The sequence below is a fragment of the Drosophila yakuba genome, unplaced genomic scaffold (assembly GCF_016746365.2).
Source record: "Drosophila yakuba strain Tai18E2 unplaced genomic scaffold, Prin_Dyak_Tai18E2_2.1 Segkk50_quiver_pilon_scaf, whole genome shotgun sequence".
Classification (NCBI taxonomy): Eukaryota; Metazoa; Arthropoda; class Insecta; order Diptera; family Drosophilidae; genus Drosophila; species Drosophila yakuba.
In genome coordinates, this window is record NW_025048817.1 from 450,799 (window position 1) to 472,736 (window position 21,938).

The 21,938-nt window shown below is 40.1% G+C and overlaps 1 long non-coding RNA gene across 1 annotated transcript; it reads right to left on the reverse strand.

Moving 5' to 3' along the window:
• Positions 1-20,033: 20,033 nt before the first annotated feature.
• On the reverse strand, positions 20,034-21,451 carry LOC120322292. Its single transcript, XR_005562066.2, has 3 exons — positions 20,779-21,451; positions 20,594-20,717; positions 20,034-20,535 (listed from the first exon to the last, which is right to left on the reverse strand). It is a non-coding gene; the product is annotated as an uncharacterized LOC120322292 (long non-coding RNA).
• Between the last annotated feature and the right edge of the window lie 487 nt (positions 21,452-21,938).

Below are 21,938 nucleotides of genomic sequence, written 5' to 3' on the forward strand. Positions count from 1 at the left end.
TCCCTAATATCCCTCATCATGACAAATGACGTTGCTGTAATGGCACTGGAGGTACTCCGCTTACGTAAGCAAGTTGAAATATTATTTCGAATTTTTATTAATTCCAACCTCTTATTATTGAAGAATAACTTATCAGTTCGACAACCTTGTCTATCTACATTCCTAAGTTCAGATCTAACTATGGTTGTGTAGCTTTCTGAAGATGGGCTTTTTATGCCACCATATATGCTAGGGAATGATTATTAGGTCATCGAGAATTACGTCGAGAGGCTTTTGGCCTTCACCTGGAGCTATTGTAATTCTCGTCATTCCTACATTATGTGTCTGGTTATTCTCAAGCAAAGTATTCTGATTAGAATTACGCGCCTCCGAATTTTCATCCTCCTGCTGGATGGCTAGTTGTCCCTCTACAAAGGCTACGTGAGCTTGAGATGCTACGAATGGAACAGTATCGGATGTGAAGTCAGAGATCCACTGCTCTTTAACTGACACATTGTGCTTTCTATAAAGCTCACTATTAAGTAAATACCTAATAGCGTCAGCCATTTTGGCAGGCCGTATGGTTTCTGCCATGAAATCATGTCCGTATTCCATTCTTCGTTTGAGGTGGAGCTGAATTAACTCTGCTTTATTGAAAGCTCGTGGAAGAGACGTCACGATATTGCTTACTGGAATAGGGAGATTAACAACTGCTCCTTTGATAGCACTTTGACGCTCATGACCTATTGACCTAATAATCATTAATGGAAGGCGAGGTGAAATCAGTCGTTCTTCCAAGGGAGTTAGGCCCCTCAAAGAGTAATGAATTTCTGGGAAATCTAAGCCATTTGAAATGGCCCTTTTGGGCTTTCGGCCGAATTTAATATTGCTGTGACAAGTTTTGCAAAACTTAAAAAGATTACCAGCGAAAGCAAGATGTCTTGCATTTTGGTATATCTCTTCCCTGAACTCGCAATGTTCTTCCAAATAAGACCTAGAAAGCTTTCTTATTTGATTGGGGAACCACAATCCTTTGCAACAACCAAGCTTAACATTCCTATTGAATGTAGCTATGAGAGCATCTATTTCAATAGGTCTGATTCTAATAGTCCTATTTTCCTGAGCTATATCAAGTCTAATCTCCTGACTTCGAAGGGCATTCCGAAGATTTTCTGATTGCCTATTAGCACTAAGGATTCTATACTGACTAATCGTGCGCTATGTCGAGCAAGTGTATTTCTCGCCTGCTCGACTATCCTGCGATCCCTACCAGCCCTAGCCCTAGCCCTAGCTCTGTTAGCCCTATCACGCTCTCTTTCTAACAAGCGTTCCTGTGTATCTCTTGTCAGTGCTCGACGCAGGGTATTTGCTTCTTGCTCACCCGCGCGGTACACGGTATCCAAGCGCCTTATTCTATGGTTGGCAGTGTTTTGTTCCTGCGCCATAGCCGTAGTCTCTATATTTGGTCGCCTTTCAGAACGACGTCGAGTATCGGCTGCTTGCTCAGCAGCTCGACCTAATAAAATATTTATAAATATATATATCAAATATTTAGAAATTTTTATTTATTGAACACAGAAAAAATAGTCAACAGAAAAATAATAATATAAGATTAAGTATTTAAAAAGGCTTAAGCTTTTATTATTATTTTAAATATCAATATAATTTAATTAATAGTATTAAAAGTATAAGTCCTTATAAAGACTAACGCTTGCAGCAAATGTATTTATACTTATTAAAATAATAATTTTTATATTTATATTAATTTATAGAATTTGTAGAGTAGATTAAAATTAACTTTGAAAAAAGCGAAATTATATTAAGTTAAGAAAAAGTCTATAAAAAGACTTAAGCTTAAATTATTATTATTAGAACCTACCTAACTAAATTAATAGTATTACAAGTCTTCAAAAAGACAAACTTTTAGTACTATTAAGATTATATACGCTGAGTAAGTATATGAATAAAAATATAAGAGTAAGCTTTTAAAAATGGGAAAATTTATAGAATATATTAAGATTGTGACAAAATGTGAAAAAAATAAATAATAATAAGTTAAAAACCCTTTAAAAAGACTTATGTCTTAAATTATTATTTGTTCAATATAGTATATTAATATATTATAGTATTATACGAGCAAGTCTTTAAAAAGACTTAAACTTTTAGTACTATTATGTTTATATACGCGGAATACGTACATATATGGATAAAAATATAATAGTAAGCTTTTTTAAAGGCTCAGTTCTTATATTAATATGGGTAGAAAAGCGTGGGCGATATTAGAATAAAGGAAAATCAACTACAAATTTGATACTCATCAGTAGCGTAAGGGGGTTGCGGGCTGCCCCGGGCCCCGCGATCAATATTTGAAAAAATGAAATAAAAATTAAATGAGGGGGCCCCTGACTTAAACCCGCCCCGGGCCTCAAGCGTTCTTAGTCCGCCACTGATACTCAGCACTGAGCGCAGCGACGAGACAGCAGCGGGCCAAACGGCAGCGACTTCAATCGAAGCAGCATCAGCACTCACGACCGCGTTGTAATTTAAAAATCTAATTTTACGTTAATGTATGCCACTTATTATTAACAAATCGAATCTTTACGTTAAAAATGGAGCTTAACACTTATTGGTTGGCAAAAAAACGTTTAGATCTGGAAAAATCAATTAAAAATCGCACTCGGCTCTAAAAAGATGTTAAGGCATCGTAAGATTTTTTCGATTTCGATTTGGGCCAAATCGTACGATTTTGTTTTTAGGTGCTCTGGTTTTCGCAAAATTTTTGCTTGAGAAAATCTTGAGCTGCCACCATTTTCACAGTTTTAATTCCGATGTTTGCAATTACTTTAAATTATTTACTTTACTTTAAATTATATAGCATTATTTACAAAGAACACTTGTGGCCCTCCTTTTAATCTTTTAATTCTTTTATATTTTATAAGTACCTTATCTGCCTGTCTACGAACAGTATGGCAATCTTCGGGATAGCTTTTTGGCGACGTACTTCGACCCCTTACCAAATCGTAAATTGTTGTTGCCGACGGCAACATTTTGTTTGTCAAATCTAAGGTGGGATCAAAAAGAATTTTTTATAAAATAACTAAGTGGCAGAATGATATTGTGGGATGTGGAATAAACATCAATAGACACCTGAGAAAACTAATATTTTCCCTTAGCAAATAATATTAAAAAATTTTACGAATTCAATTACCGGGAGCATGGCTGAATATAATTAATAAATAAATAAATATATCGAAAAGCAATCTAAGTTGGGGAAAATGGAAATATTTAAATGTTTAACTTTTAAATATTTTTAAGTCGAAACGAAGGTCATATAAATATATGTTTGTATGACTTTATAACAATTGTGTTGTTCCCTGGGTACCAATTATTACATATTATTAATAATAAACGTAGAACTATACATATGTAAATTGTTGAACTTCTATATTATATATTATATTCATAAGAGCAAACGCAATCTCTATTCCTCTTTCTATAGTTAAACAACGAAGAGATCCTTAGCATAAGATCAATCCATTAACTTCGAGTCGCACTGAAGGCTCTCTTATATTAATTTGTATACTCTCAACTGCCTGTGTGCAGTCATATTGTTTCCCACTTTACTTAGTTCTAACAAAGTACTCAAATGAACAGGTTATGGGCCCAGGCCATCGCGAGTAAAATAAACTGCAAAACTGTAAAAGTGAATATTTCTGAGTTTGTAGAATATTCTGGAATTTTCATATTGTCATTGTGAATATTTGTGATTCACAAAATAAGTTCGTCTATACATATGATAGACCAAATTAGATGATGCGTGGGCTGCACACATGAAAAGTGTGTTAATACATTCGGACTTATGGAATGTCACGTATGGTCGAGTCGTCAAAGTGGAAAACGATAGTGCCGAGAAAAGGCGCTATTTGACGAAAAGGATGAAAAAGCCTTTTCGAGTATAATGTTATGTGTTAAGACATCGCAATTAACCACATAAAGCATTGTGAAACCGCTAAAGATGCATGGAAAAAAGGGAAAAATACAAACACCTACGGGACCAGCGCGTCGTATTTACTTATTAAAGCAGTTGTTGCAAATTAGACTGTGTAAAACAGACACTGTGGAGCGCATGTGTCCAAATTATGACATGGTGGAAAAATTCAAAGAAGTGGGTTTTTCAGTCCAAGAAGAAATCCTAAGTCTTCTACTATTGTCAAGTTTGCCTCAGTCGTTTGAAGGTTTCTTGATTGCCCTAGAAAAAAATCTAAGCAAACGGTTTTTGGAATTCGGTCCACGAATGCAGCGAGAAGAGCGAAAATAAACGAAACGGACAAAAAGAACACAAGCAAGCAGCAAAAGGTAAAAAAAACAGTTACATGCTGGAATTGTGGAGGTAGCGGACACAAAGCTGCAAAGTGCAAGGCAAAGAAGAAATCGCAAGTGAGTGAGAGCGCAACTAGACAAATTGCCGAAAAACATGTGGTGTTTGGACTCGGGAGCCACTGCTCATTTGTGCTCTGAGAGAGCATTATTTAAAAATATAAGAGAATATAAAGAACGCATTCTCTTGGCTGGAAATAATTACATTGAAGCTGCGATTATCAGGAACAGGTTTTTTAAACTGGAAAAATTCAACTATGGAACTGATTAACGTACTGTACGTAAAAGACTTGCAATGCAATTTTATGTCAGTAACGCGAGCAATTGAAAATAGGTTCAAAGTAAAATTTGAAAATAAAAGTGCGGTTATCAAAAACAAAGAGAACAAAAATATTCTGGTTGCTGAGTTGCAAAATGATTTTTTTTTTTAAATGAAGCAAATGGTGCTAAACAATCATGTTTTGCGAACATGTTCAGTTTGAGAACATGTTAAATAAAGAAATTGTATATGTTTTGAAAAAACAAGAATTTAGTGGTACAAAAGAACTGTAATGTATCACGTGTGCAAAGAGCAAAATTTGCATGAAGAAGTTTTCTAGAGCAAGTGAAAGTCGTGCCACCGAAATGCTTGAATTGGTCGGTATGTACCATGTATGTATGTGCTCCTATTCAAGCTGTTTCCATGGGAGGTGCACACTATTTTGCTTTATTCATAGATGACAAGTCTCGATATGTGTCTGTGTTCTGAAGACGAGAGATGAAATTCTAGCAAAATTTAAAGTATTTGCAGAGAATCAGACTAACAAGAAGATTAAAGCCGTGAGAAGCGACAACGGGCGTGAGTAAATACTCAAGTAATGCATTTCAGTCTTTCTTGACAGAAAATGGTATCAATCGACAGTTGACGGCTCCAAACACCCCTCAGCATAATGGAGTGGCGAAACGCGCTAACCGAACTCTGGTAGAAATGGCTAGAGGTATGATGCTGCAAGCTGGTGTTGGTGATTGGGTATGGGCAGGGGCTATTAACACTGCTGCCTATCTACGCAATCGCGCCGAGACGTCTACTTTACCAGGAAGGACTCCATATGAATCATGGACAGGGAAGAAGCCAACTGTGTCGCACTTTTAGGTCTAGGACTGTCGTACTGGACAAAACCCAGAAAAAGAAGTTCGCTCCAAAAGGCCAGGAAAATGTTTTGGTAGGGTACTCTGAAACTTCGAAAGTTTTTTTTTGTATAATCCAAGCAAGCGAAACATATGTGTGACTCGGGACGTCATTGTATTTGAGAATGACCATTGGGACTTTGCTCGGCCGAAGAAGATTCAGGTACTTCCAACGTTCAACTTGACAAGCTGAATGCCACTTTAGTTGACGTGTTTGATGAAGTTCAGAACCTGTCTAATAATCAAGACGATGATGAACCTTTAGGGAGAATCTTGCTGAAGAAGGAGCAAAGCTTTCCCCTAATGAACCTGAACCAGCTGAGGTCCTGGGCGACCAAAGAAAGTGTACACCGGCCTGCCTGGACGGCCACGTAAGCATTACAATATGGTCAATGCAATGTATGCTGAAGATGTCCCCGTCCCTACGAGTGTGAACGAGGCAATGGGAATGGATAATTCTGATGAATGGAAGGCTTCTATGCAGAAGGAGATAGACAGTCTTGAAGCCAATGCGCCCTGGACTTTGGGTCCCAGAGGGTCAAAAAGCCATCGGATCGATATGGGTGTTTGCAGTGAAGCGCGACAAGACGGGCCAGGTAGAGCGACTGAAATCTCGACTAGTTGCTAAAGGTTGCCCTCAGCGATATGGCGTTAATTTAACGGAGACGTTCTCTCCTGCAGCGCGTTATTCGTTTATCAAACTTGTCATCGCTTTGGCAGTGGAAAATGGTTTTATCATGCACCAAATGGACGTGTCGTCTGCCTACTTGAACAGTGATCTACATACTACTGTTTACTGTCAAGCAAAAGGATTTATCTATGAACAAGATCCGAGACTGGAGGCATAAGGATTGCTCAAAGGCAGTACATAGAGAGGCTCCTGAATGACTATAAGATGCAGGATTGGAAGCCAAACGTTATAACTCTAGAAGCCGGATTCCAAGTAAAATGTGACAAGGTCGATTACCAGAGGGTGGATAAAGTTGACTCTCATTCTATAATCGGATCCCTAATGTATTTGGCAATAACCACTCGGTCTGATATATTGCATTCTGTGACCAAACTGGCACAGCAGGATGCAGACCTACATAAGGAGAATGAAGCTGCTGCAAAGCGGGTGCTGAGATACCTACGAGGCTGACCTGAAGTCGCACTACGAGCGTACTGGTGTACCAGTACACTGCTTTGTCGACGGGGACTGGGCTGGTGATTCCAGCGACAGAAAATCATTCACCGTTTGGGTGTTGATTTGCTGCTGGTGCCCTTTTTACAAGGGCTTCGAAAAACAATAGATGGTTGCCCAAAGTATCACAGAAGCGGAGTATGTGGCACTCTTGACTGCGGCGAGGGAGGCGGCCTATGTGCGAAAGCTGATAAATGAGATGGATTTGGAAGTCTGCAGGTGGTCCAGATTTATGGCGATAATCAAAGCGCACAATGTTTAGTAAAAAATGGCACTTTCCATTCACTTTCCATTTAATATTAATATTAAATATCATTATATTAGAGAATTGTATAAGGAAAAGATAATTGAAATTAACTATGTTCCAACGGAAAACATGATATCAGATGTATTAACAAAGAATTTGAATCAAGTTAAGCATGAGAAATGTATTAAAATGATGGGATTGTATTTCTATAACTCTTTCTATCGTTAATTAACGAAGACACCCTTAGAGTAAGATCTCTCAACTGCCTGTGTGCAGTCATATTGTTTTCCACTTTACTTAGTTCTAATAAAGTACTGAAATGAACATAATAGGTAGCTATTTAGGCGTCGATTTTAAATAACGAATATTAAATGTCTTTGGTAAAAGTGACTACTAGATTTGTTAAAAAGTGTGTAACAGGTACGAGCCCCAACCACTATTAATTCGAACAGCATGTGATTTTTGCAGTGTGCAATGTTCAACACACGATAGTTTCGATACTATTACAGATAGCGTATGTCAATGTATTTTTCTTAAAGAGAATTTTGTTCTCTTTACGATGATAAAAAATATTTCTTGTATTTACAACAATGACGGTTAACGCTGCAAAATATATTAATATTTTGGAAGATAGTTTGCTGCCATCAATACCAAAACTGGCAGACTGTGGTGAATTCACCTTTCAGCAGGACGGAGCATCATCGCACACAGCCAAAACAACAAAAAATTGGCTTCAATATAAACAAATGGAGGTTTTAGATTGGCCAGCAAATAGTCCTGATCTAAGCCCCATTGAAAATATTTGGTGGCTAATGAAAAGAAAGCTTCGCAATGAGCCACAAAGGAACATTTCTGACCTTAAAATAAAATTGCAAGAGATGTGGGACTCGATTTCTCGAGAACATTGCCAAAATTTGTTGAAATCAATGCCAAAACGTATTAAATGTGTAATACAGGCCAAAGGTGACGTTACACAATTTTAATTTATATTAATTTGTTATATTAAGCAGCGTTCGAATTAATAGTGGTCAATTTTTTCTTATCTCTTAAGTCTACGTTTTGAATAAAGTACTCATATTTTTGTTGTTGTTGTAAATACAAGAAATATTTTTTTATCATCGTAAAGAGAACCAAATTCTCTTTAAGAAAAAATACATTGACATACGCTATCTGTAATAGTATCGAAACTATCGTGTGTTGAACATTGCACACTGCAAAAATCACATGCTGTTCGAATTAATAGTGGTTGGGGCTCGTAGAAGGAAGTTTTTTAAAAGCCGAGACGATCTGGCCATGCAATAAAGTTGAGATTAATCTAGTTAGTCTTTCCTTGACTGCAAACTTTAAACGAGATTTTCTCGAAACCATGTTTTTCACATTTGCTTAATGGACAATAAAAAGAACGAATGAACTGATTTTCATCATTAAGTTTTCATTTTAAAGAGCAAAAACATTGTTTTTATATAGACTTAAAAAAAAAAACCTTTTTTGGACATTTAAACATTTTTTATTACCCCAGGCATTACTTTAAAAAAATATTATATATTATTATTTAAAAAGAACTGTGTTCTACAAAGCGACTGCCAAATTTATTTAACTACTTGTGTTTTGGTATTAACAAATACTTAATAGACGACTATTGCTCACCAGCATTGCAGCAGAGGGTGGTGTGTTCTTTCCGAGCATTGGTAACACAATGCTAATCCCAAAAATTTGGAGATACTACCATTCATTTGGTCTAAGTACGCTGCTTTAATTATTTCTGATTTTTTTCTTAGATGTTTTTCAAGAAATATATATTGCAATTTAAATTATTGGTTTTAATAAATTAAATTTCTTTCCTTTTGAAAGGTGTCCTAAGCCTTATGTTTTGAAGATAAAGAAATATACAATTAATATGCAATGGGCGTTAAAAAAAGTATTCGTCATTCTATAATTTTCTAAAATCATTGTAGAAGGCAGTGCATGTAGCGGCGAAGCGCACAAGAAAAGTGTACGAAGGCAATCACTATATACACAAATTAACATTTTTCTATGCTTGCTTGTAAACTAGCTTCGCTGTTATTCCTCGCCGCTCTCATAGCCGAAAGATTGTATTGGAAGGGTAACTGCCCTTCGTAGCCTGCTGGCCTAGGGACTCAGTCATAATATAATTTAAAAATAAATTTTAACAGTGGTAATGAGATGTAATCCCCGTTTCCAGACGCTAGATCCGTTGTCCACACGAGCCTGCGCCGCGAGATCGTTGCGAATGAGCTCTCCGATGCCAATTGACAGAACAATTGTCTTATCGAACGTCTTTAATCAAATGGATTTTTCCATTACACTCTGCTATTACGTTATTGCTCGTAAAATTACATGACGATGGGGAAAATTGTGATTTTCTTAAATGCTAACTTTACTTAGGAAATTTGATGACAAAGTGTAAAATGTTATTGGTTGGCTCCTTAAGCCAAACGTTTGCTAAATCTGCGTGGTCTAGGATATTTGGACTGACTATGTTGACAAGCATTAAGTTTTGCAATTCCATCATGATCATCCATTATCGACATTATCATTATCCATTATCACATTATTGTGAATTTTTGGCTGATTTCAGAATTTGATTGACTGTTGTGATAAGGTTAATAATCCGATCTTGTACTCTATTGTTAATTTCTATCTGTCTATTATCGGAACTGATGAGTTGAAGCTCAGTAAATCTGCGTCTGGTGTTTCTGTCACAATCTTCAGTGCTGATCTTAGAATATCTTCTAGCTACCCTGTGGTGTACGCGCAATGAATCGATAAGGTCTAATAGGTAAGGAGAAACACGCTGTCGATGTAGTTGGCCTCGTCAATTACTTGCTTTTTTTAGAAAAGATTCGTTTAAAAGCCGAAAAATTTGATGACTAATGAATAATATAGTTAATAAAAAATGCAGGGCAAATATGAAAACGTACATTAATCGTAAGCGGCCAACGTGGCTGTGGGAAGTAAAAAAATACCCATCGATTTACACCTTTCTTAAAACCCGATGCTTTGTTTGAAAGTTTTTGGTTTAATACAGAAATATATTTTAAAGTTCCTGAAATCTGTATCTGTGCTAAATATCAATAAAAAAGTTTAGTTCTCCAACCTTTGAAATAAGCGATTAGTTTTGCGGGAACACAGTTATAAATTTAACTTTATCTTTTTACTACCAAAGCTAGCAGAGTTATTGCCAAGCCTTCTGTTGGTCTTTACTTATACTTTTGTTCTACCCACTTTAAAGACTATTTTTCCGGGAGTCCATTTCTTATATTGCGTTCTGAGCGTTCGTAATTGTATTACCGACTAACTGCTGTGGGTCGTTGACGATTTTATACATCCGCTGGCCTCATATTGATGACGGATTGACTTGTTGTATCTGGTGGTGGCAAGCTGGATCACCTCTACTGTGTCCCTAAAACCCTAATGTAATCGTGGGCGGCTTTAACGATGGTTCATTATCGCAGTAGATTACTTTTGCATTGGACAGTCTTTAGTTATCTGTAAGAGGACCGGTTTTGATTCATCGATAGTTCTTGAGGGTACTTACTGTACGATGGGGAATCTGGAGAACTTGTCGATGCAAATTAGGAAATATTTTTTATCTGTGAAAATAATGTCTTTGGTTAGCATTTCTTACACATGAAAGGGTATTGGCGAATCCCTGATCTCTTGTTTCAAAAGTTGTCTGTTGTTCACACTATAAATTAGTGCGTACACTTAAATCTTAAATCTATGCTTGTGGCCTATGACCGCGCTTATAACCTCCCGCGAGGTGCCGCGCTTATCGGCAATAGGCCGCTGCAATCGCACTTAAATGTAGTTGCCACTTATGCTGTAAAGTGACATGTTTATTGCAGCCCATAAATAGAAAATATTTATAGTTTGTCAACTTATCATGTCTAAACACATGTTTAGACATCTGTCGAATTAGACTTTCGCGCATTTCCTGCAATTTGTAACTATTTCGTTAGCCAGTGTTGAAACTTTGAATATTTTGGAAGTAATACTCGGAGTGTAACTGTTTAATGTTTTCTTGTGCCGACTTGTGAGCCCTTTTCTATCTCTTTATTTTGGATTCCGAAACCGATAAGGTCAAAGGCTGGTGGTCGGTAAAAATGTTTATGTCTTTAACCGCGTACTGGTAGTGCCGTAGATTGGCCCTTGCCCATACTATGGCTAAAAGTTCCCGTTCAGTTGTGGCGTAATTCATTTCCCTGTCCTTCAATGACCTTGAGCTTATTGCAATCGGACACCTTACTTGGGAAAGCCCCAAAAGCCTTTTTATGTTCGGGGTACCTGAGCATAAAGTCCGCAGACGCCAATATGTTGCGCAGCTTCTGGAATGCATGTCGCTGTTTCTCGGAAAATAGCTCTTGAATATTTTAGGTGCTGTGTCAACTGAGGCTTCCATTTTCCCCTTTGAGAATGTTTGAGATAGGTTTGCCTATTGATGTGAAATCTTTAATAAAGCATCTGTAATAGCTGGCAAGGTCCAATGACATTACCTGTTGAGGGATATCTTTTAAGGCCTTGACCTTTTCTAGGTCTGTCGTCGTTCCATTTTTGGTGACTATGAACCCTAGAAAGCTTACGCTTCTCTTAAAAAGAATTCTCTGCACGTATAATTTGGTGATTGGCAGGCTCTATCTAAAGTTAAAAAAATTTGGCTTTGACTTGGGCTCCTAATATTATTGTGATATGGCATATTTATCGGATATCGTCCTGTTTAACTTGCGAAAGTCTATTACGAATACGTAAATTCCGATTACTCTCTTCGTCGACGCTTTTTTGGGTTATTGTACGGCGTTATTTGTACATGCCACTTCTTAATAGTTTTTGAATTTTTTTGTTGGCGAAGCTGGCTGCCCCTATGTAAATGGTCCCTCATACAGATTTTTGGTGGAAGCCACCGCCGACGTCTTATGTAGAAGAAATCCTTCCTGGCCTGTAGCATTCTTAGAAACGCAACTGCACTGCCGCATCTGAAAAATCAACGTTAGTAAAGTTAAAATTATTTTCAATTTCTGTGCCCTAGTTAAAGCTAGTCACAGCGACAGTCTTGCTCTTTGTAAGAAGTCAAGGCCAATTATCCCATGGATATGTTGAAATACTTGGTAAAATGAGCCTTTTGTGATAAAGAATTTTTTCCTGATTTTTGTTATTAATTGAGTAAAGAAAAATACTGTCCTGCTCGATGACGTGCATCGGTCGCTGGTTACTATACGTTTTCAGATTCTGAATCGCTAGGGAATAAATTCTGATTTCTATAGTCAAGAACTGGTAAGCTCATCAGCCGTTTACCCAAAAAAAAGCAGTACTTAAGGAGCAACACAAAGCTCGTATTCTTTCTTACGTTGTACAGACTTTACAGAGTGTACGAAATGAATTAAAGTAACAATGTTTTGCAAAAAAAAATTATATGCCATAATATATCTAAGGTTTTAAATATACTTAATGGGTTTCTTCTTCCTATTTATAATATTTTATTTAATATTTTTAATACAGATTTTAAAGAAATTATTTTGGGAAGGGCTTACTTTTTTGTTCCTGCTGATGTGGGGTATCTTTCCTCAAAATGTTGCCTTACTGCCAAATTTGTAAAAACCAAAAGGTTGCTTAAAAGCCGAAAAAATTGAAGGACTAAAGAATGATATGGTAAATAAAATATGCAGGGAAAATGTGGCTGGTGGGAAGTAAAAGAATACCCATCGATTTACACCTCTCTTAAAATACGATGCGTTGTTTGAAAGATTTTGGCCGAATGTTCAAAATGAAAGTGCTATTTGTCTGTTTGATACAGAAATATAATTTTGAGCTACGAAAATTTGTATCCGTTCTAAAAATCTATAAATAAGTTTAGTTCTACCAACTTTGAAATAAGCGATTAGTTTTGCGGGAACACAGTTATAAAATGCCACATTTAACTTTAACTTTTTAACTACTAGGGGTAGCGGATATGTAAAGTGTATAAATATATATAAAGGCTGTTTAATACGCTATCTTTGCGCCCTACAATCTTTTTGTCATAATACTACAAACAAAAAGTTTAAAATTAAAGTTTTTCAGTTCCTTATGAAAGCACACCAAGATCTTTATCGCATGTTATTTATTCCTTGCGTGACTTGGGTTGAAGGTAAAGTTTAGTACGTTATCACGGCACCATATTTGAAAGCTACCTGGATCAGGTTCTTAGTCCAAATGACAAGAAATGTCCTTATACTGCGCATTTAAAATTAGGGGTACGTAATTTCTAGAGATTCTGCTTGGATCAGAAAAGTTTAGCCGACTAATCAATTCGGAACTACCAACTTCAACTTAGACTGATCCAAGCTACTTCCTAAGGTCAACTAGGGATGGTAAATTAATTAGCATTAGTCTACTGAAATAGCCATGTAGTATAGGGTTTGCATCCCAGTTTAGGCGCCGTAAGGTAAAATGTAAGAATGTGTTTGAGCCGATTTAATGCGGTCCGAGTGAACTACGTGTTGTGGATCCACGGTGGTGGCTCGAAAAAAAATATGTCGGTCGCAGTGGTCTAAAAGGACTGCGAAAAAGACGACGTGGAAAAATTCCTGGAATCTGAGCTCGTGGGATTTCGCACTATGGCCGGAACATCAAGTTAGCCGAGCACACGTAAACCATTGCGTACAGGAAGGGTCAGTTAAGCGTGGTGGCACATGCGCTATCAAGCAGACATCAGATACGGTGCAAGGAAGGCAAGAGAAAGAGGACAAAGCTGAGTCCATATGATGTTTATTCTGCATCCGCACAAGACCATTCTTCCACTTAGTTATTTTATAACATATTTATTTCTGAACCTACCTCATATTTGACAAACAAAATGTTGCTTTTGTAGTTCCTGAGATCTCAGCGTTCATACGGACGGACAGACAGACGGACGGACATATGGACGGACAGACGGACATGGCCAGATCGACTCGGCTATTGATCCTGATCAAGAATATATATACTTTATATGGTCGGAAACGCTTCCTTCTGCCTGTTACATACTTTTCAACGAATCTAGTATACCGTTTTACTCTACGAGTAACGGGTATAAAAAGGTGTTTGAGCAGCAAGTAGGGATAAGAAACGAAACATCCTGATAGCAAAACAATATACTAAATTTTGCGAAAACCAGAGCATCTAAAACGAAATCAAAAGATTTGCGCAACTCGAATTTGAAAAAAAAATTACAATTACCGGAGCATGCCTTTATGTTTGGGAAGGTAGATTCCGCATAGAGCACGGGACGAAGATGTGGTGACCTAGAAGCTGTGCGTTCGTGACAACAAACTAAATCAACAGCAGCGATGTAAATGTTGAAACAAATCCCGGTGGAGCCCTGGGCAACAGTGTGTGCCCACAGCCACGGCGGAAACGTGCAAAAAACGTTTAGGGAACGCATAGTCGCGAGTTTTGGAGTCTCGAGTGGTGTCCCAGACAACTGCGTACAATTTACGAGCCGGGCGGTCAAGAAGTTCCTCAACGGCATGGGAATAAAGCAGCAGAGACCAGAGTCGGTGGAAGAAACGCTTCTCATCGAAGGAGATCTTTGAAATAGTGCGGAGAAACCTGAAGAGCGTTATCCAAGACCAGGCAAAACACTAAAAAACGGAAAAGAATGAAATGGAAACCACGGATTGGTGGCGTTGTGTTGGCCAAAGAGCACCATTTGTCGAAAGTGGCCAAGGGATTTGCGGCCAAACTGGGTCCGAGGCTCGATGGTCCGTACCAAATTGTGGATTTCGCACCGCCAGTGATCTGTAAGATTCATCAGTGGCGTAAAGCAACATGATCAATTGGAAAATTATTTCGCTGAGGACAATCAAGGAGAAAGGAGGAGAAAGAAGGAGATGGCGATTGGATAGGACCAGTGACTCGGCGGCCTACCGGATCCTACCGGGGATCGCCCCAGCCTTTGATCAGGCGAGGCAAAATTGCACAGGGAGCGGGGAGGCGTCAGTTGGCGGAGAGAAGCGGAAAATGAACCTGCAAGTAATTTTCTCCTCGTCACCATGTGCTTAAGGAAGGCGGTCGATCGGCACTCGATAGTGTCGATAGATGGGCAGAAATACATGAACTATCGGCACATGACATGTCACACTGCAAGAATACTAAGATCATCGAGTGGCAACGCTGCACCAACGAAAATTGTAAATTTTCAGACCTACCGATAAACTTTAACAAAACGTCTCAAATTCTAAAATCTGATCAATTTGTCCTCGCGATCTGACCCGGCGGAGCTGAGGAACTCATCTCTACGACTACACAGATCGTAGGTCCTGCCTCCGTCCTGGTCGTAGTCTCCTTCGTACGGAGACGTCTTATCTCTGACCGGGGTGTGCGGTGGGGGGTCTTCATCCTCGTGCGGGGGTCAGTCCGACGCGGTCCGGTGGGCTCGTGCCCTAGCGCAGGGGATCATTTGCGAGGGTGAAGTCCCTCGCTCAGAAGTCGGGTGCATGGCTCGGGATGGTCGCCGACGGGGTCTTCTGCGTCGTCATCATCAGCGTCAGCGGAACCTGTGGAAGAGGATTCGTAGAATTCCTTTAAGTCATCTTGGTTGACTAAACGGCCCGTTTGGTTGCCGCATAGGCAAACGCGGAAAGGCGACGGCTTTGGACAGATGGTGCGGAGGAGGGCTTCCAGATTCTATGACGTAGGTTGTACTTCCTCACCTGCTGTCGGTTGGCCTTTTACCAATTATTCTGGACGATTTCGAAGATTTCCTTTAGGCCAGCTCTCTCCGGTGGGCATTGAGGTGAGGTTGCTGTTCCGATTGTTATGTGGTAGTACCAAGATCCGGGTAATCGAGGCTCTCGTGCTTGAAGTAAGAAGGCTGGGCTGTACCCAGTTGTCACCGAGACGCTCGTGTTAATCGCGTGTGACAGTTCCGGAAGTATGTTATCCCACTTGTTTTGTTTGGTCTCGCTCAGTCGGATTCTCTCGTGGAGCGGTAAATTAGAACTCTACCTCTATGTCTTGGGGAAAGTCTCTGAACGCCTCGCTTGTACACTGGGTTCCATGATCGCACACCAGTTTCCTCGGTGCTCTGAAGTGACTTAATATTCGCTCGCGGAAGGCCCATATCAGGATGGGAGTGGTTACTATCCGTAAGGAAAATAATTTGACCCATTTGGTAAAACAGTCTAAAAAGAGGAGGAGCATAGTATATTCTTACTTGGATCTTGGGAAGAGGTCTCACGAAGTCTGCGCATAGGTTTCCAAACGGTTCGCTGACCTGTCGGGTCAGCATCCTTAATACTTGCTACCGCTGTTCAACCTTTTTCCTGCACGGAAGGCATTGACGCACGTTTTGTCGCACGTCTCGGAACATCCCAGGAGTATGCGATATATCCTCCTCACTCCAGCGGATATAATCCTGGTTGTCGGGATGGTGTCCGAGGTGTCGATAAAGTTATCCGTTTTCGATGGTGAAGTCTTCTTCTGTGGCTCTTCGCGTACCTCCTGTAGACATACTCGCGGCGATGTCGCTCCGGACTCGGCAAAGGCTAGTAATTCGGCTTTTAACTTCGTATTATCACTCTCAATGGCGGTCGAGCTTTCTTACGGTCACGTTGTCTGGCAAACGTCCTTGTAGAAATAAAATCGACGCCCTGGCGGCGGCGGTTCGTATGAGAAGCTAGGACTCGGAATACGGGATGCAATAATGTATACAAAAATGCGGTGGATAATGTTCACAGGATTTCTTTATAAGCAATTTATTAACAGTAAGGAAACTGTCCTAAATGAATCTAGCGCTTACTTGATAGCTGGTTATTCGTTGCTATGCGAGGGTGTGGATGACGGAAACACAAGAGGCTGGCTGAAAACGATAGCGATCGTATTTGAGTTTCGTTCTGTGCTATCGGGTCCCCTCGATCGTGTGGGTTCTTTTCCTAACTAAATACTTAGGGGGACTTCTTATCCTGAGAGTATGCGACGGACTCCGTTTAACTTAACATATTAGTAATTGTAATCACAATGAGTAAGTAATAATAGGTTTACGTTTAGGTTTTACCGGCTGTCGGTTAGCCGACGCACTTAGACCATTAGACCATTGTGATACCGTGTATGTTTTTCCCTTTTGCCCGTCGAGGCTCGTGTGAAGTTAGCAGTTTACCCAGCCAGAGGGGCTGGTGAATTTTTGTATCCGATGTGGATCGGTGTCGGACAGGTCGAACGTATCTATCAGGAATCTGCTTCCTAATTGAGGAAGTCTTTCGCTTGCAGTGCTGGACAGTGGCATAGTAGATGCTCTACCGTTTCTTCCATTTCTTCGTCCCTACAGCTACGGCAGAAATCATTATAAGGGGCATTTAGTCTTCTGGCATGGGTGCCTATCAACCAATGCCCTGTGATGACTTTCATAGCAGTGCTTTGGTCAATCTTAAAAGTTTTGACTTTTTTGAGCTTATTTTTGGCCATATCTGGGGTGTTAGGCGACAGTGTGTGGTGTTTTCCCATATTGTCTGTTTGTTACGGTTTAGGTTTTCCCTAAGTAGTAGTTTACAAGTGGCCAAAGGCATACTCATGTCCTCCATCTCTTGTATGAGTGGCGCGGTAGTGCCTTCTCGAGCTAGCTCATCTGCGATGCTGTTGCCTTCTATGTCCCTGTGTCCGGGTACCCATATAAGGCTGATTACGAATTGTTGTGTCATCTCGTGTAAAGATGAGCGGCAATTCGATACTGTTTTTGAGTGGCTTGAGATTGAGGCAATCGATTTGATAGCTGCTTGGCTATCACTGAAAATGCTTACGTGTGAGCTTTCCGGTTTTAGTGCTTTCAAGTGTTTTAGGGCCTCCCTTATTGCTGCTACTTCAGCTTGGAAGACGCTGCAATTATCGGGGAGTCTGAACGAGATGCGTAGACCTAGCTGTTCGAAGTAAAGTCCTCCCCTACTCTGTTCTGTAGTTTTGAACCGCCCGTATAGAAGCAAATAGCATTCTGGGGTCCAGGTGTTCGTGAGTTCCAATCGTCCCTCTCTGGGATGATTATGTTAAACGGTGTTTGTATGTACTCCGTTGGAGTGCTGTAGTCTGTCCTGGAGGGGACTATTTGAATGACTTTTAGGATACATAAGTTACTCGCTTCTTGTGTGTTCCACTGTTTGGTATCTCTAAGCCTGATTGCCGCTACTTTAGCCTGTTCCATGCCAGCTAGTTCTGGGCTTGGGGGTTGAGTATGACATTTAGGGCTTCGTTTGGGGTGGTGCGTAAAGCACTGCTGATGCAGAGTGCCGCGGCTCTTTGCATCTTTGCTAGCATTTTTATGCTGGATTTCTTTTTCAGAGCCGGTCACCATACCACGACCCCGTACAGTAGTATTGGTCTGACGATGGCCGTATATATCCAGTTTACTATATAGGGTGTCATGCCCATTTGAGCCCTATTGCTTTCTTCTACGAGAAGAATGCTGTTGAAGCTTTCTTGTATCTGTCTGTGAGGTTCAAATTCCAGTTTAGTTTCCTGTCAAGTATTACGCCCAGGTACCTTGCGCTGATACTGAAGGAAAGTCTTTGATTGTTGAGGATAGGTGAGACTAAGCCTGGTACATTATATTTCCTAGTGAAGAGAACCAGCTCGGTCTTTGAGGGGTTAATTCCTAGTCCGTTACTTTTCCGTTACTTTTGGTCCAGCTGGACAGAACACTGAGTTTTTCACTCATGACGTCGCATAGCGTTTGGAGGTAATTACCTGTGAACATAATAGCAACGTCGTCCGCATAGGCTATTATCCTGCAGCCCCCCCTTCCATGTCGCATAGTATCGAGTTGTCTGCTATGTTCCATAGAAGTGGGTAAAGGACGCCTCCTTGCGGAGTGCCTCTGCTGACGTGCCTAGTGAGGGTTGACTCGTCTAGTGAAGAGCACCTGCAGGTGAGCAGTTGGTTTATGAGTCCCACCGAGTGGCGGTCCACCCCAAGGTCTGTCACGGCTCCGGTAATCGCCGTAGGGATGACGTTGTTAAAAGCTCCTTCTATGTCCAGGAAAGCTACCAGTGCATATTCCTTTTGGGACATTGAGACGAGACGAGTGTAGTGCTGTCTCTTTCGATTTCCCTTTCTTGTAGGCGTGTTGCGTGTCTGTAATGAGACTTGGATTGAGAGTTGATCTCAGATAGGAAGGATTACAGACTAATTGGTCTGAAATCCTTGGGGGTCGTGTGTGATGGTTTTCCTGCTTTGGGAATGAAGACAATTCGGGACTCTAGCCACGATTGCGGTAGGTGTCGAAGAAGTAGGGACCTTTTAAAAATGTCAAGAAGCCAGTTTATGGCTATATTTCCCGCATGTTGGATTTGTGCGGGTATGATTTTGTCTGTACCTGCAGATGTTTATGGTTTAAAACTGTGTATGGCCCAATGGAGGACCTTTGGGTCTATGCACAGTTCGATACTTGCCAGTGTGGCGTTTGTTTGTTGGGGGTTGAGAGCGTTTTGGCTGTTTCCTGGGAAGTGAGTGTTTAGAAGTATCTCCAGAGATTCCTCACTCGTGCTGGTCCAGGAGTCATCTGCTCTTTTAAGGTAGCCAAGGGTTGTGGCGGAGAGGATTTTTCTAAGTCTGGCTGCTTCAGTTGTATTTTCAATTTTAAGCAGAAGGAAGGCACGAGGATCGCTTTGCTTCCTGATGCTTTTTTGTAGTTTGCAAGGGTCTCTTGTAGGCGGTCACAGCCTCCTCATTTCCTGCCTTGGCCCTGTTAAAAAGGTTTCTGCAGTCTATTCGGAGGTGGATAGTTCTTGCTGAACGGGATGGTTTCTTTTTCTTTTGTGCTTGCTATTGGGGTAGGCCTTTTAGTGCATAGTTGCAGGTTTCTGTGAAATGAATAGTTCGTTTAGACTAGAAATTGTTTGAGGGTATGGAGGGATCCATTGGGATTTTTTTCCTTTAAAATATTTTTGTATTTTTGCAGTCTGTTTTCCTTGGGTTCATAAAAACTGCTGGTTTTGATGGTTGGTTGTGAGGGTCGTTTCTATATACCTGTGGTCCGAGAAAAAGTGCTTATCTAGCACCTCTAGTGAGTTAACTGTTCTAATAGTAGTTTAGAGACGAGAGGTTCTTATGGTAAAAGTGGGGTCATTACCTTTATTACATATGAAGAGATTTGAACTAAAGATAAAGTTAAAAAGAGACTCACCGTGGTCGTTTGTGTCTGTACTTTCCAATTCCCGTTAGCATCACAGCCTATTAGTAGGCCTATGTTTTGCCTTTCGCTGTCTTCTATCAGTCTCCTTACCATCTCATCCTTTTAGAAAAACTTTAACTTCAAAATTTTTTTTTTTCAACAAAAGTGTCAATTTTTAGACAAATAGCAGAGGGGTTTATCTTCGTTTTTAAGTATTTGTCGATCCTGACCTGGCGAAGATTCCTCCCTCGTCGGAGTTGTGGGCGTTGATCTTACCTTCGCGCTGCTCAGCCGCCTTGAATAGCGCGGGTAGGATAACAACAACAGACGACGATGTTAAAGATTGAATTGTGTTGCTTCGACCGCGCTAAAAATAGCTGCTGGGTCGAAAGGGTTTTTGCTAGCCCTTTTGTAAGGCTTGAACGGGGCCTTTTTATGGAGGAACGACTGTAAGAAATGGTGTTTTTAAGAGACCGAAAGTTTTCACTATATGGAAACTATTTACCGATGATGAAAATGGGAGGTAGAGCTGCCCTATGTTTGACTGATATAGTTGAATTTAATCCTAAGGCCTTTATGTAAGGTAATGCCGGAGCAGCCAGCCGTGATAGCACGCGGTATTGGGCCTTCTATACGGGACAATAGTAAATCAATTTCGCGATGCTTTGTGTCTCAAATTATTTACCGTACTTTTAGCTCGGGATTGGCGGGTGTGCGCCTGTTAGCTAAATTAGCTGATTAGGTCGCGGATGCCGTTAGATTTTTCTAAAGTTTCTATGCACTTTTTCGGGACACACGCGGCTTGGGTCGGAAAAGATAGTTTTTTATAATCGATAAATCGATTGCGAGGATCAGATGGCAACCTTGATCGCCTGATTGTTCGAATATCGTAGGGCGCGTAAGCCGTAATTTTAAATATTCTTTTGAACTTTAATTAATTTTCTCCAAGGCCAACCATTACAACCACAGATAATCCGACGAGTAATCGCAGACAGATTAGCTGGAATTAGCTTCGTATATCTTTTGCGTGATGTGTTCCGATTTCTTTTTCTGTTAACGTTTGTAATAGATAAAACGCATTACCTAATTTCTTTTTAGTTCTACACTTTGAAAATTGATGGCCTAACTTCTTATTGTAATTCTGACTAAAATTGCTTAAGTGAAAGTTTCGCTTAAAGACTTCTTGTCCTTCTCTATATACAACAGGGTTAGATCTTAGGTTGTATTGCTTAACATTCGTTATTCTATTTTATGTCTTTCCGTAATAATGCTAATTGGCCCACTCTATTCAAGCGACTATGTTCCTCTAGTAGAGATAATTGTTTCAAGAGCTTATAATCGGTCCCATGGTTAATCATGTTGAAGCCAAGCAGAGCTTTATATGGAGAACAACCTAAGGACTGATTTTCTAAGTCTGGCTGCTTCAGTTGTATTTTCAATTCCTAAGCAGAATGAATGCCACGAGGATCGCTTTGCTTCCTGATGCCTTTTTTGTAGTTTGCAAGGGCTCTCTTGTAGGCGGTCCACAGGGCCTCCTAATTTCCTGCCTTGGCTCTGTTAAAAAGGGTTCTGCAGTCCATTTTCTTTCTTTTCTTTTGGGCTTGCTATTGGGGCAGGCCTTTTTTAGTGCAAAGTTTCAGGTTTCTGTGAAAATTGAAACTAGTTCGTTTAGACTAGAAATTGTTTGGGGGTATGGAGGGGGATCCGTTGGGATTTTTTCTCTTAAAATATTTTTGTATTTTTGCCAGTCTGTTTCCTTGGGTTTGTGAAAACTGCTGGTTTTGAGGGGTTGATTGTGAGGGTCGTTTCTATATACCTGTGGTCCGAGAAAAAGTGCTTATCTAGCACCC